This window comes from Ascaphus truei, chromosome 9 (assembly GCF_040206685.1).
Source record: "Ascaphus truei isolate aAscTru1 chromosome 9, aAscTru1.hap1, whole genome shotgun sequence".
NCBI classification, from domain to species: Eukaryota; Metazoa; Chordata; class Amphibia; order Anura; family Ascaphidae; genus Ascaphus; species Ascaphus truei.
The window spans coordinates 33,544,886-33,556,150 of record NC_134491.1 but is presented as its reverse complement, the minus strand read 5'-3'; the positions used below and the strand labels follow the sequence as shown (position 1 = coordinate 33,556,150).

Genomic DNA, 11,265 nt, shown 5'->3' with positions numbered 1-11,265 from the left:
GGCAAGTTCCCCTGAGTGGAAAATGCTATGGAGTGAGCCCATAACCATTTAAATGTGGGAGGGGGTGAGCTTAAATTAAGTAGGAGGTTGCCAACCTCCAATCAGCCATGACTAGCTGGACAAGAATTGTAAACCATACTGGACACCTAACAAGCTCCTATTAAACCCCCAAAATACCCACAACATATATATAAGCATATGAGTGTCAGAGGAGTGCTACTGAGCATGGCAATATGCATTAAAACCAGAGACATAACATAAAACACAGACAAAGCTCAGTTTTTAGCACATCTAGTGAGACTCATACACGGTACAGTGCCTAAATATATATGGATAAATATCTAATAAGTAAATGGTCTTTTAGTTTTAGGGGGATATGTGACATAGTCCAAAGATGTTATGCAGCTTTCTGCCCCATTTTAGGTCAGAAAGTGCAGGAATTGTGCAAAATGATCCATTCCACAGCTTCACATTAACTCAGGCTGGTGGATGGAAAATCCAGACCACAGATTACAATGTGTCTAGTTCTCCCTCACCTGATCTCCTAATCACTAGCACAGGTATTTAGAGCAGAGAGGTTTGCATTTCAGTCTCTCTTCTTGGAGCCTGGAGACTGGGGCTTTCGCTGATCCCCTGCATCCAGTTCGGGGTGGATGGCCCCTTCAAGTAACACAGTACCAGAGGATTTGCCTGGACACTTGGGACCGAGTTCCCACCACAAACAGATAAGACAAACACATATTTATTGCTGTATCTAAAAGACTATGCTTTATCTAGTGACCCTAAAGGAGAGGGCATTCTTTTAAACTGGGGAACCAGGTTAGTTGGCCCAGCAGCAGTTACAGAGGCTGATTCTGCGGTGTAGTTAGATCCCTGAATGGGATAGGAGTTTGTTTATTTGATTTGGTTTGGTTCTGAAAAGTGACACTGTGTGAAATGCTATAACACTGATATGAGTAAACCGCTGAAGGTTAATGTCTAGGTGCCTCCTGCCTACACATGTTAAAGCTGCAGTCCCTTATTTGGATGAAAATAAAGCAGGCAGAAGCCTGAGTTAAGCAACGTAATACTTTGCATGATCCTGTTTTGTTGTGTAATTAACCCTAGAAGACTGTGTCGGGAAGAACCCAGACAGACGTCAGCGCTACAAAAGAGGGGCTTTTGTCACAATATATATATTTATACACACACATATACTGTACAGTACATATGTATACTTATCAGCATCAGCCCTTGTTGATCCACTGCAGGATGAAGACCTCCCCAAGGATCTTCCAAGTACTGCGGTTGTAAGCCTACTATGAGGTTGAATTCTATGGGATCCATGGGATTTAGTCAATTTGTGCATGGCAGAACACATGAGCATGGTCATACACTCGACCTGATTATCGTGCAGGGGGTATCAGTTGGGGAGGTGAAGTTTTCCTTCTCCCTATGAAAAGATTATAGGGTGATCCAGGCTCAGATTGGAGGCATGGCACCACTTCTAAAATGGAGTGGTGTGCCCAAAGCTGCTTGTGTATGTCCTAGGGGGCTGCTTGGGCCCATTACGTTTAGGGCTGACCCTGGGGCCCATCTGTCCTCATTTGCACCGGACAACATCTCTATTTTGATTGAGAAGTTCAACTTGGCTCTCTGTGCAGTCACAGATGAAGGGGCCCTCTTCGGAAAATGCCTGTTCACAGATCCAGAAGTGCACCATGGTATTCTCGTGACCTCTGGGACCTGTGGCAGGCTCTCAAAAGGAAAGAGAGCTGGTGGTTGAGAACCCATTAGGATGCTGACCAGACAGCATTGAAGGTATTTCAATGGGGGTATAAGCGTATGGTGTTAGGGCTGAAGAAAATCTACGTCCCCCAGAGGATCGACTCCGCGAGGAATCATCCAGTGGAACTCTTAGAATGGTTTATCTAGACTGCTCCTCCATCGTGGTTTGTCCAACTGAGGAGCGATGTGGAAAATGTCATTGATTTTTTGATGATAAGATCACACGTATCCATGCTGCTATTCATACGCCGATGGACCACTTATGACCTAGATCCCTCTCTATCATGACTCCTGAAAAAGACCATTGATGCAATGGCTCTGTGGTTGGTGGAGATCATCAATAGATCCCTCACTGTGGGGGAGATGCTGGTAGCCTCGAAAAAGGCACTGGTCCTTACCCTGTTGAAGAAAGTGGGTCTAGATATTGATGTTTGAAAACTATCGGCCAATCTCCAACCATCCCATGGTAGGGATGGTGTTGGAAAGGGTAGTATTCTTCCAGATGGAAGATTGTCTGGAAAGTGCTGGCTTCTTGGAACCAACAGCTTCATTGTCGGTCATGGAACTGAGTCGGCCCTGGTCTGTGTGGTGGATGACATATTGATGGCCATTGACAAGGGCTGTATTTCTAGCCTTGTCATGTTGAACTTCTCAGCGGCCTTTGACACAATTGATCATGGGGTGCTGCTGCACCGCCTGAAGGACCTAGCTGGTGCCAGTGGGGCTACAATACACTGGTTGCCTCGTTCCTGCAAGGCCAGATGCAGCAGGTTGCTTTGGAGTCCCATGTGTCCCAGGTAGTACCTGTCCCCATTGGTGTCCCTCAAAGATTGGTGCTGTCACCGCTTAAGTTCAACGTGTATGTAAGACCGCAGGGTAATATCATGCGGAAGCATGGTCTTTAGTGCCACCAATATGCTCATGACACCCAGATCTATGTTTCTTTCCAGGGCTTCCCAGTGATGGCTGTTGGCCCAATGACAGCATGTCTAGACGAGGTGGCAGCATGGATGGAGATGCCTGCACTGGCTTCCAGTGATCTTCAGTGTTCTATTCAAGTTGGCTGTAATGGCCTTTAAACCCTTGCAAGGTCAAGGGTGCCTATCTGCAGTCTCATTTGGAGTCACAGAGACATACTGGCTATGATCTCAGGTCCTCAGGCGGGGTCCGCCTCTCCATGCCAAAGATTGTACTGCATCCTACCCTGGGTGGGGGTGGGGGGCCTGCTCATGTTCAGCTTTAGAGGTCTGGAACTCGCTACCACAAGAGCTCAGGTGTATATCTACTTTACCAGTGTTTCAGGCTCAGTGTTACACTTACCTCTTCGTTCTAGCTTTTCATGTCTAATTAAACAATTGCTTATCATTTAAATTTGTTTAACTGTAAAGTATTGCGATTCCCCCTTATATGGAGGTGTGCGATGATGTATAACTCATAAAATACATACATAAACTTTAATACATGCATAAACTATCATATTCCTCCTAATAAAATTATAAGACATTTATCTGCGTTACTGAGCTGTGGATCTGATTACTTTGGTAATAATTATAGATTCTATGCAAGTATGTCATTAATTCCCTGGTTTACCTAATTAGCTAGAGGTTCCAAACTTCAAACAATAAGAATGTTAGAAGGATAATGGGACTCTAAGCTTAGACAATGCTGCTTTCTGTGAAAACTCACTGAATCAAAGAAAAGTAATGCGGTGTAAATGGAATATACAATTATCATTGTATGAACAATTTATCTTCAGTCATCCTTACTGACCTATGGTAAACCACTCCTGACTCTGCTATTCTCCACCAGCCTTGCATTCTAGAAGGTCATCTGGAACTCATGAAGAAAAATTGTTTATCCAAAGGCTCACCAGCCTATATCCAATATACAGTACATATAATATTCAGAAGAACTATGAAGTGGCATGAAATCTTACACTTCTGGGCACTATTTATATACTGCAACAAATCAACAAGCAATATTCTGGTGATAAAAGAAAATGCTAGTAAAATAGAAAATAATACAAATTATTAATTAACATAACACGGTCATAAAAAAAGAATAATTTGGGGACCAAAAGGAAGACACAATTTGTATATATGCATGTAATTTGTTATGCATATTGTGCCAACAAATGATGCAGTGCTTACAAAAGAGACAATACAGTACATGGAATTACAACACAATAAATGCAGCAAACATAAAATTAGACCATAGGAAAGAAAATCCCTGCCCCGGAGACCTTATAATCGAAATGGTAGGTTAGGAGATTTACAGAGACTTATCACAATGGTTGGTAAATGTGACTGTGGGTGTAGAGCAGTCACGAGTCAAAATGGGGCCTCTATCTCAGAAAGCAAGGGGTCCCCGGACCTCAAATCAATGTGCTTCAGCTCCGGAGACCCCCTGCTACAATACACGTAATAAAAACCTAATTAAAAATGTAACACATTTGTTACCATAGTGGCTATCTGCTATGGTAATGAAGCACCTTTAATTATTTTTTTATTAATAGTGTGCAGGAGCAGGGGTTCTCCTGAGCTGAAGCGCTTTGATTTCAGCCTCAGCAATCCCCTGCTTCCCGGGTTACATGCCCCGGTATGGGGGTATGGGGCATCAGGTGCGTGACCGGGAGAATTAAATAATGAAGGAGATACCGGTAGCCCAGATCTGGGCCTGTAATGCAGGAAGCAGGGAGTCCCAAAGGCTGAAATCAAGGCGGTTCAGCTCAGGAGACCCTCTGCTCTTGCACACCAATAATACAAATTACATTAAACAGCTTCATTACCTTACCGGATAGTCGCTAAGGCAATGAAAGAGTTAAGGCACAATTGCAGCTTTATTGAGGGCAGAAGGGGTGAGTGAAGCAGGTACTTGGCCCTTCACTCACCCCCTCTGCCCCCAATAAACATTACAATATGTATTAAACACCAATCCACAGCCCACCCACTCCCTGTGCGCCTACATAAAACCAAATTTTATATTTGTATACACAGGATTGATACCAGAGGCCGGCAGGGGTCCCCGTGGGTTTCTGTGGACCTCCAGGTGGTCCCGCTGGTGTCCGGGGGCCCAATGGAGTCCCTGGGTAGTCCCTGTGACTGTCTGGGGGTCCTTGGGTGGTTCCCACGGGTATCTGGGGGCCCTCCGGTGATTCCCAGAAGTGTCGGGGGGTCCTCGGGTCCCCGCTGTCCTGCGGTACCAATCCTGTATCCAAAAATAAAAATTGGCATACATTACAATAAATACACCTCCCCCAAACACATACAGTACAGTAATGTGTAAAATAACTATTATCCAGATATGGATAATAGCTTGTTTGCCCATTATTAAATCAAACATTAGCCAGGCCGCAGAAATAAATTAAATAAACCTTTCTACTTACCCCTGCCATCATGAAGGGCGTCCTCGTCAGCATACTGCAGGGCCATGTTCTCTGATGCAAGCAAGAATACATACAACAATTCAATCTAATGGCCCCTAAGCCCTTAATCACCTTAGCGGTTATTAACCGCTTTAGTAATTAAGGGGTTAACCCACCCTCCCCCACTACCAACCCAGGAGGCCTAACCACCCACCCCGGACCCACTGTACCCAACATGTACCCATTGATTGGCATAGTAGTACATGATACCCATATAATATGGGCATGATAAGCCACTCCAGCAGTCAATGGTCACCCTAATAAAAATACATGAAGTCCCAAAATACACAATAATAAAGCATACACAAGCACCTAAACACCACAATTCAATAAATGAAAGCACTAACCAACAAAACAATTACATAATTTTAACTACAGTAGTAACTAACAAAGTAATTAATTAATAAAACAACTAGCCAACACATCAATTCAAACAAGGAGCCAACAAAATAATTAATTAATAAAAAACGCTAATCAATCGAAAAAATACATAAAACAAGCCATCCAATGTGGAGGTAGAGGATGTGGAGGTAGGTGGTTGGCAGATGACAGGAACACGCAAGGAGAGAGAGGGTAGAAATGTTGGACAGCATGGTCCTCAAAGGAAGAGAATAAAATAGATGGGGGCAGATATCGTTGACGGGAAAATAGGAGATCTACCTGATCACCCTGGCCATTGAGGTGTGGAGTGTGAGTGCAAGACAGACCACCATAGGATACAGCAGAGAAGAGATGAAAAGAGCAGGAGGTAATGTACATCAAGAGCATTGTTAGTCAACAAGCGTACATTCCAGAGAGCACGGGAGATGGAAAGTGAGAAGAAAGGAAGACAAGGAATATGTTTTAAATCATAGTAGCAGATCTAGCACCTTTAGGAGGGAGAAGGAGGCAAGAAAGTGTGAACAAGAACAATCGTGCTTATAGCAAGGTCCAAGATAAGCTATATCCAGCAGCAAGGAGGAGGAGTTTCAAGAGAGAATAGAGTTGGGTAGAGGATTTGTGAGTGTTTTAACTGAAAGGTGCAGAAGTAGCTGAGGTAGAGGTGCCATGCATAGGCACAGGAAAATGTGGAGGGGAGAAGAGGAAATATACTGTAGATATGGGGGGAGAGTTGTGGGGAAGGTGAAGAGACAAGAACAGTTTACAAAGGAGCGTGAAACTGCAAACAGAAATAGCAGTAGGGAGGGAAGATTGTTATAAAGGTACTGTACTGTACTATTGAGTCAAGGGGAGAGACATGTGAGGAGGGGAGAGCACACTCCCTTATGAGATGGACAGACTTAAGTCCTGACAGTTGCCTGCCCTTCCCTGAGAGGGAGATAGCCTGTGTGGTATCTGAAATGACATTCAAAGGTCCATGTCCTTCACATCCAAGCACCACTGCTTGTGGACTTCCACCACGCAGAACCACCATAATTCTTATATGTGCCCCAAATAGTATCCACATACTTAAAACGTGGTGAATACATCTCCAGTGACTTCTCTCCAATCAAAATAACTACGCTGGAAAATGTCTGCAACCAATCCCAAAATTACCTAGGATCATGCCTTCTCTTCCTCTCCTCTGCCTTTTTATTCCTTCTTTTAAGTCTTGGGGGGTTCCTTATAATCAGGGAGCAAAGTTAAAATATCCACATTCTTCCTTTTCCAAAACCGGTCTTGCACCGCCTGCGACAAGTGCAGCCACAATGGACTTGAGACACAAAAATACACATCCTGATAACAACTATCATAACCTTAATCTCTCCTTCCTTCCTCTTCTCGCCTCCCAGACTTCCCTATTTATCCCTCGCTGACCCACTTCCTCCACTGAAAAAAAACCCTGCATGCGCTCTGCCTGTCCCCCCAATGCCAATTGTCTGTTCTGGCCACATGACCCCCATTCCAGAGCTCTCCATCTCCCCCAACCCACAACTGCAACATGTCATGCCCAGTGCCCACATCTGGGAGCTCCCATGCTCTTCCTCCTGGAGTCCCACCATTCCCCACACCACTACTTCCATTCAAAGAAGCAGGCCTTGCTCACTACGTGTCCCTGCAAACATCAGCCATCTCCTTAATAGCCGCCAACAGTTCTAGGGGACAGATTTAGCCCATTTAACACCCTACAGGCCGCCCGCTTGATTAAGGCTGACCTGGGGTGCTTGCCTGCACTAACCCCTCACCCCCAGCTGGATCCGTCCAATCTAATCCCACCATCTGCTCACCCGCCAGGCTAAGTCTCTCCGGAGAAGGGGACCGCCTACCTCCCTGCAGGTCTCTATTCACCTTTGCAGCAGCTGCCTCTCTCGGACCGTGCTGCTCTTTCCATTTTTTTCCCATAAGATGGTCCATCAGGCCTCCTCCATGATAGCTTCTTCTACCAGAGCCCTCAACCAACCTCTGCTACGCCTCCTCTGAGCCATGCTGCTGAAGTTCCTGCTGCAACGGTGCTGCTGCTTCTGAACCAGTGCAGAAATGAAGAGAAAGGAATAAACTGCACCCCCAACTAATATTGCCTCCTATCACCTCTTCAACCCCCCCCCCTTTTCCTTAACTAATAACAATTAGGCCCTCCCTCAGTAGGCAGTCATGTTGCTCCTCACCCAGGGGCTGGGGACCAGATTTTTCCCACTTCAGTGAAGGTGCATTTCAGTCTTGTTACGCTTTATCAATGTGAGAATATTTGCAGCTACGTATTGTATGTTTTTCTGTCTTTTCTCATCTTTTGTTTGAATTAGTACTGTACTTGATTTTTACATTTTCAAAAACCCAATATCCTCATTCATCTTCCTTAAGCCACAGAAATTATTTATTTTGTCATTTTACTTTGAGGTTTTACAAATCCCACAAAGATTATGCAAATGTAAAGAGATTTAACATGAATCCACAATCTAATAACTCTATAACCAATCTGGCATGTCTGTCTCTTACATTACAGTATCCTCTCTATTATTTTTCAAATACATCAGTCAAGAAAAGGGCTTTAAGCTAAAGTAATTAAAATTCAGGCATTTGTTGACGTCTTATGTTAAAACAAGGCTTTGGCTTGGTGTATTAAATAGAAAACAAGAGTATTTTACTAGTCTATTTAGTATATAAGTAAAAAAAGGTGTACAAAGAGTTTTAACAGCTAGCAATCTGTGTGGTACAGTAGGATGCTGACAGGACATTGGCCCATACTTACTAAGCAGTCTTTAGCCATAAAGCACCTTCCGGTGCTGGAAGACACCTTGTAGAAAATTGACTTGAATTTGCTCTAAGGGATCTTCCAGCAGAAAAGTCCCCATTATGTCATTAGAAGTTCTGATTCATGTTGAATGCACAATATACTTTAAGTTTTGTAGGTAAAAGTACTATAGGATGTAAGACTACCAACATTAAATCCCAAATTGGGTTCTTGAATCCCTAATAGAGGATGTTTTACTTGTGATCTAAAAAAAAAGAAATGGTGGATATAGCGCTAAAAATAAAATAATACCAAAATAATACAGTACAAAATTATAAAATACAAATCACAATGTGAAATATTAGGTATAATACGGCTGCCAGGAAAAAAACTAACCCAAACACAGTTAGTAAAAACACACAGAGAAAACAATACAGACCGGCGCCTTAATGTCCAAATGGAAAATGTATGAGTCCAAAGATGTGCTGCAGTATCCAGTAAAGGTGATCCAGTGGTTATACAGCAGGCTCCACAGCAGCAACCGTGGTATATAATGTAAAAAAGATAAAGGGAGAAATCATAGCGTGACACTGTATGATTAGAACATATAACACACACACACAGGACATACAACCACTTACAACACTGACAGATAGGCTGACTATGGATCAGAGATTTATTTAAACATTAATATTAAATTGTCAGTGAACTGACGGAGCAGGTCTAGGATCCGGTGTGTAAAACCGGAATCCTACTTACAGAAGTCCAGGGATATCAGGCAGTGATAGACAAGAAGCTCGGCTTGGTAGCAGATGATCCTGAACGCGTGGTGCTCCCGTAATGGCCGCAGGCTCCTCTACCGATCAATATCAGGCCAGGCGTCTCTGCAGGCCACTTCTCGCGATGTTTCCCGTCCGGAATGACGTCACCCGCTAGGCGGAACTGCTTCCCGCTTGCCGCTCTCGTCTCTCTTGCCGTCTATAAACGGAACCTTTTGCAGGGGTCTGCACCTGGTAGAAGTTCACTGGCAAATAATTCTCACGAAAAACCCAACGCGTTTCGTGCGCATGCGCACTTCTTCAGTGGATTAACACAGTCCTTGTATAACTTATATAATGGCAGGTGATACACCATTGGATAAAGTGAAATATCTCTCAACCTATACTTATGGCGATCGTGATTGGTTACAACTCCTGTCACTCATGACTTGTGTTAAAAAGGGCAGGCTAACATACACTTAATACAACAAATAACATGAAAACACACACATAAAAATATTTAAAAATATTCACATAAAAATATTTCATATCTACAGTGTCCTGACTATCTTAGAATTAATTTTGCATCAATGTTTAAACCTATTATACATTTCTTAATACTAGTTGATCCTCCATTGATGTTGCATAGTTTGACACTATTATGGCACCCTATATGTGCAAAATAGCAAATGATGCAGTTAATACCTATATATATATATATATGTCTTTATTCAATGAATATAAAAATTATTTAAAAATTATTAAATTGTATAAATTTCCTATTAGATACAATTCTTATAAAACCTAATTATACTTTTTCATTACTATATGTTTAAAATATCATTTTAATTTAAAAACTTTATATATAAATACTTTATATTATGAAACAATTAATACAACTATGTATAATATGTGTAAAAATAAATATTTATTTAAGAAAGACGCCCAGATCGAAATCTATATTAAGTCCATTGGGTGAGAGGGTTTTCAATTCATAGATCCAGTAGGCTTCACGCCTACTGATCTGATGTAATTGATTACCCCCCCCCCCTCCAATTTGCTTGTACAGTTTCTATGGCTTGACATTTCAATCCAATTGGACTTTTATTATGGTGCACGCTAAAAAGGTGCGAGACACTATGTGTAAGAGCACCTCGTCTGATATTGTAAATATGTTCGTATACCCTTCTCTGATAACATCTGCCAGTCCTACCTACGTATTGTAAGCCACATGGGCACTGTAATAAGTAAATCACAAAGGTGGAGTAGCAGTTTATCAATGTTTTTATGGTGTATATTTTATCAGTAACGTTTGATTTGAAGGTTCTAGTGTTAGTACTGAAAGTACAAGCTGTACATTTTATACATTTAAAAAAGCCCTTGCTTTTACTGGCTATTTTTAGTTTTGAATTGTCTAGAGGGCAACTAGGAGCTAAACGTGTTTTTAAATTTGGTGCGTTTGTAAAAATAATTTTTGGTTTCTCTGGAAGGCATTTAGATAATACGTTATCACAAAGAAGCATAGGCCAATGTTTGTTAAGAATGTGCCGAATCTTTGGCGCCATCTCGTTATACTGGGTGACAAATGCCACCCCGTTATGTTGTTCTAACTCATTTGTTTGCTTTTTACTTTTATATTCTAACAGAGTGGTCCTATCAATTTTGTCTACCTGTAGGGACGCTTCCTCAAGTAGATGCTCTGGATAACCTCTATCCCGGAATTTATCTTTAAGCTCATCTGCCTGAAGCGCAAACTCCCCAGGATTTGAACAGTTGCGCTTCAGACGGGTGAGTTGACCCTTAGGGATATTCCGGAACCAACTAGGATTGTGCTGGCTATCTGCCCTAAGGTAGTTGTTGGCCTGCACTGACTTAAAATATGTTTTCGTTTCTATTTTGTTATCTGAAATATAAATACCGAGGTCTAAAAATTCTATATGGTCCTTATTGTAATTAAAAGTAAACTTCAAATCCCTATCGTTAAAGTTTAAATACTCAAAAAACGATTCAAGCTGCTCCTGGCTACCTGACCACACAAATATGACGTCATCTATGAAACGGCGCCAGAGCACGAGGTGAGCCCCGAGTGGACAGTTGTTCCAAATGTAATCTTCTTCCCAACTGTCCATAAAAAGATTTGCATAGCTCGGAGCAAACCTCGTGCCCAT

General features: G+C 42.4%; 1 long non-coding RNA gene across 1 annotated transcript in view; it reads right to left on the bottom strand.

Moving 5' to 3' along the window:
• Positions 1–5,152: 5,152 nt before the first annotated feature.
• The window catches only part of LOC142502811 (uncharacterized), a 30,541-nt gene continuing 24,428 nt past the window's right edge, over positions 5,153–11,265 (bottom strand). The window contains exons 7-9 of the long non-coding RNA XR_012803856.1: positions 8,779–9,349; positions 7,460–7,632; positions 5,153–5,203 (exon numbers count right to left, since the gene is read on the bottom strand). This is a non-coding gene — a long non-coding RNA (uncharacterized LOC142502811). The remainder of the gene's footprint in view (positions 5,204–7,459; positions 7,633–8,778; positions 9,350–11,265) is intronic.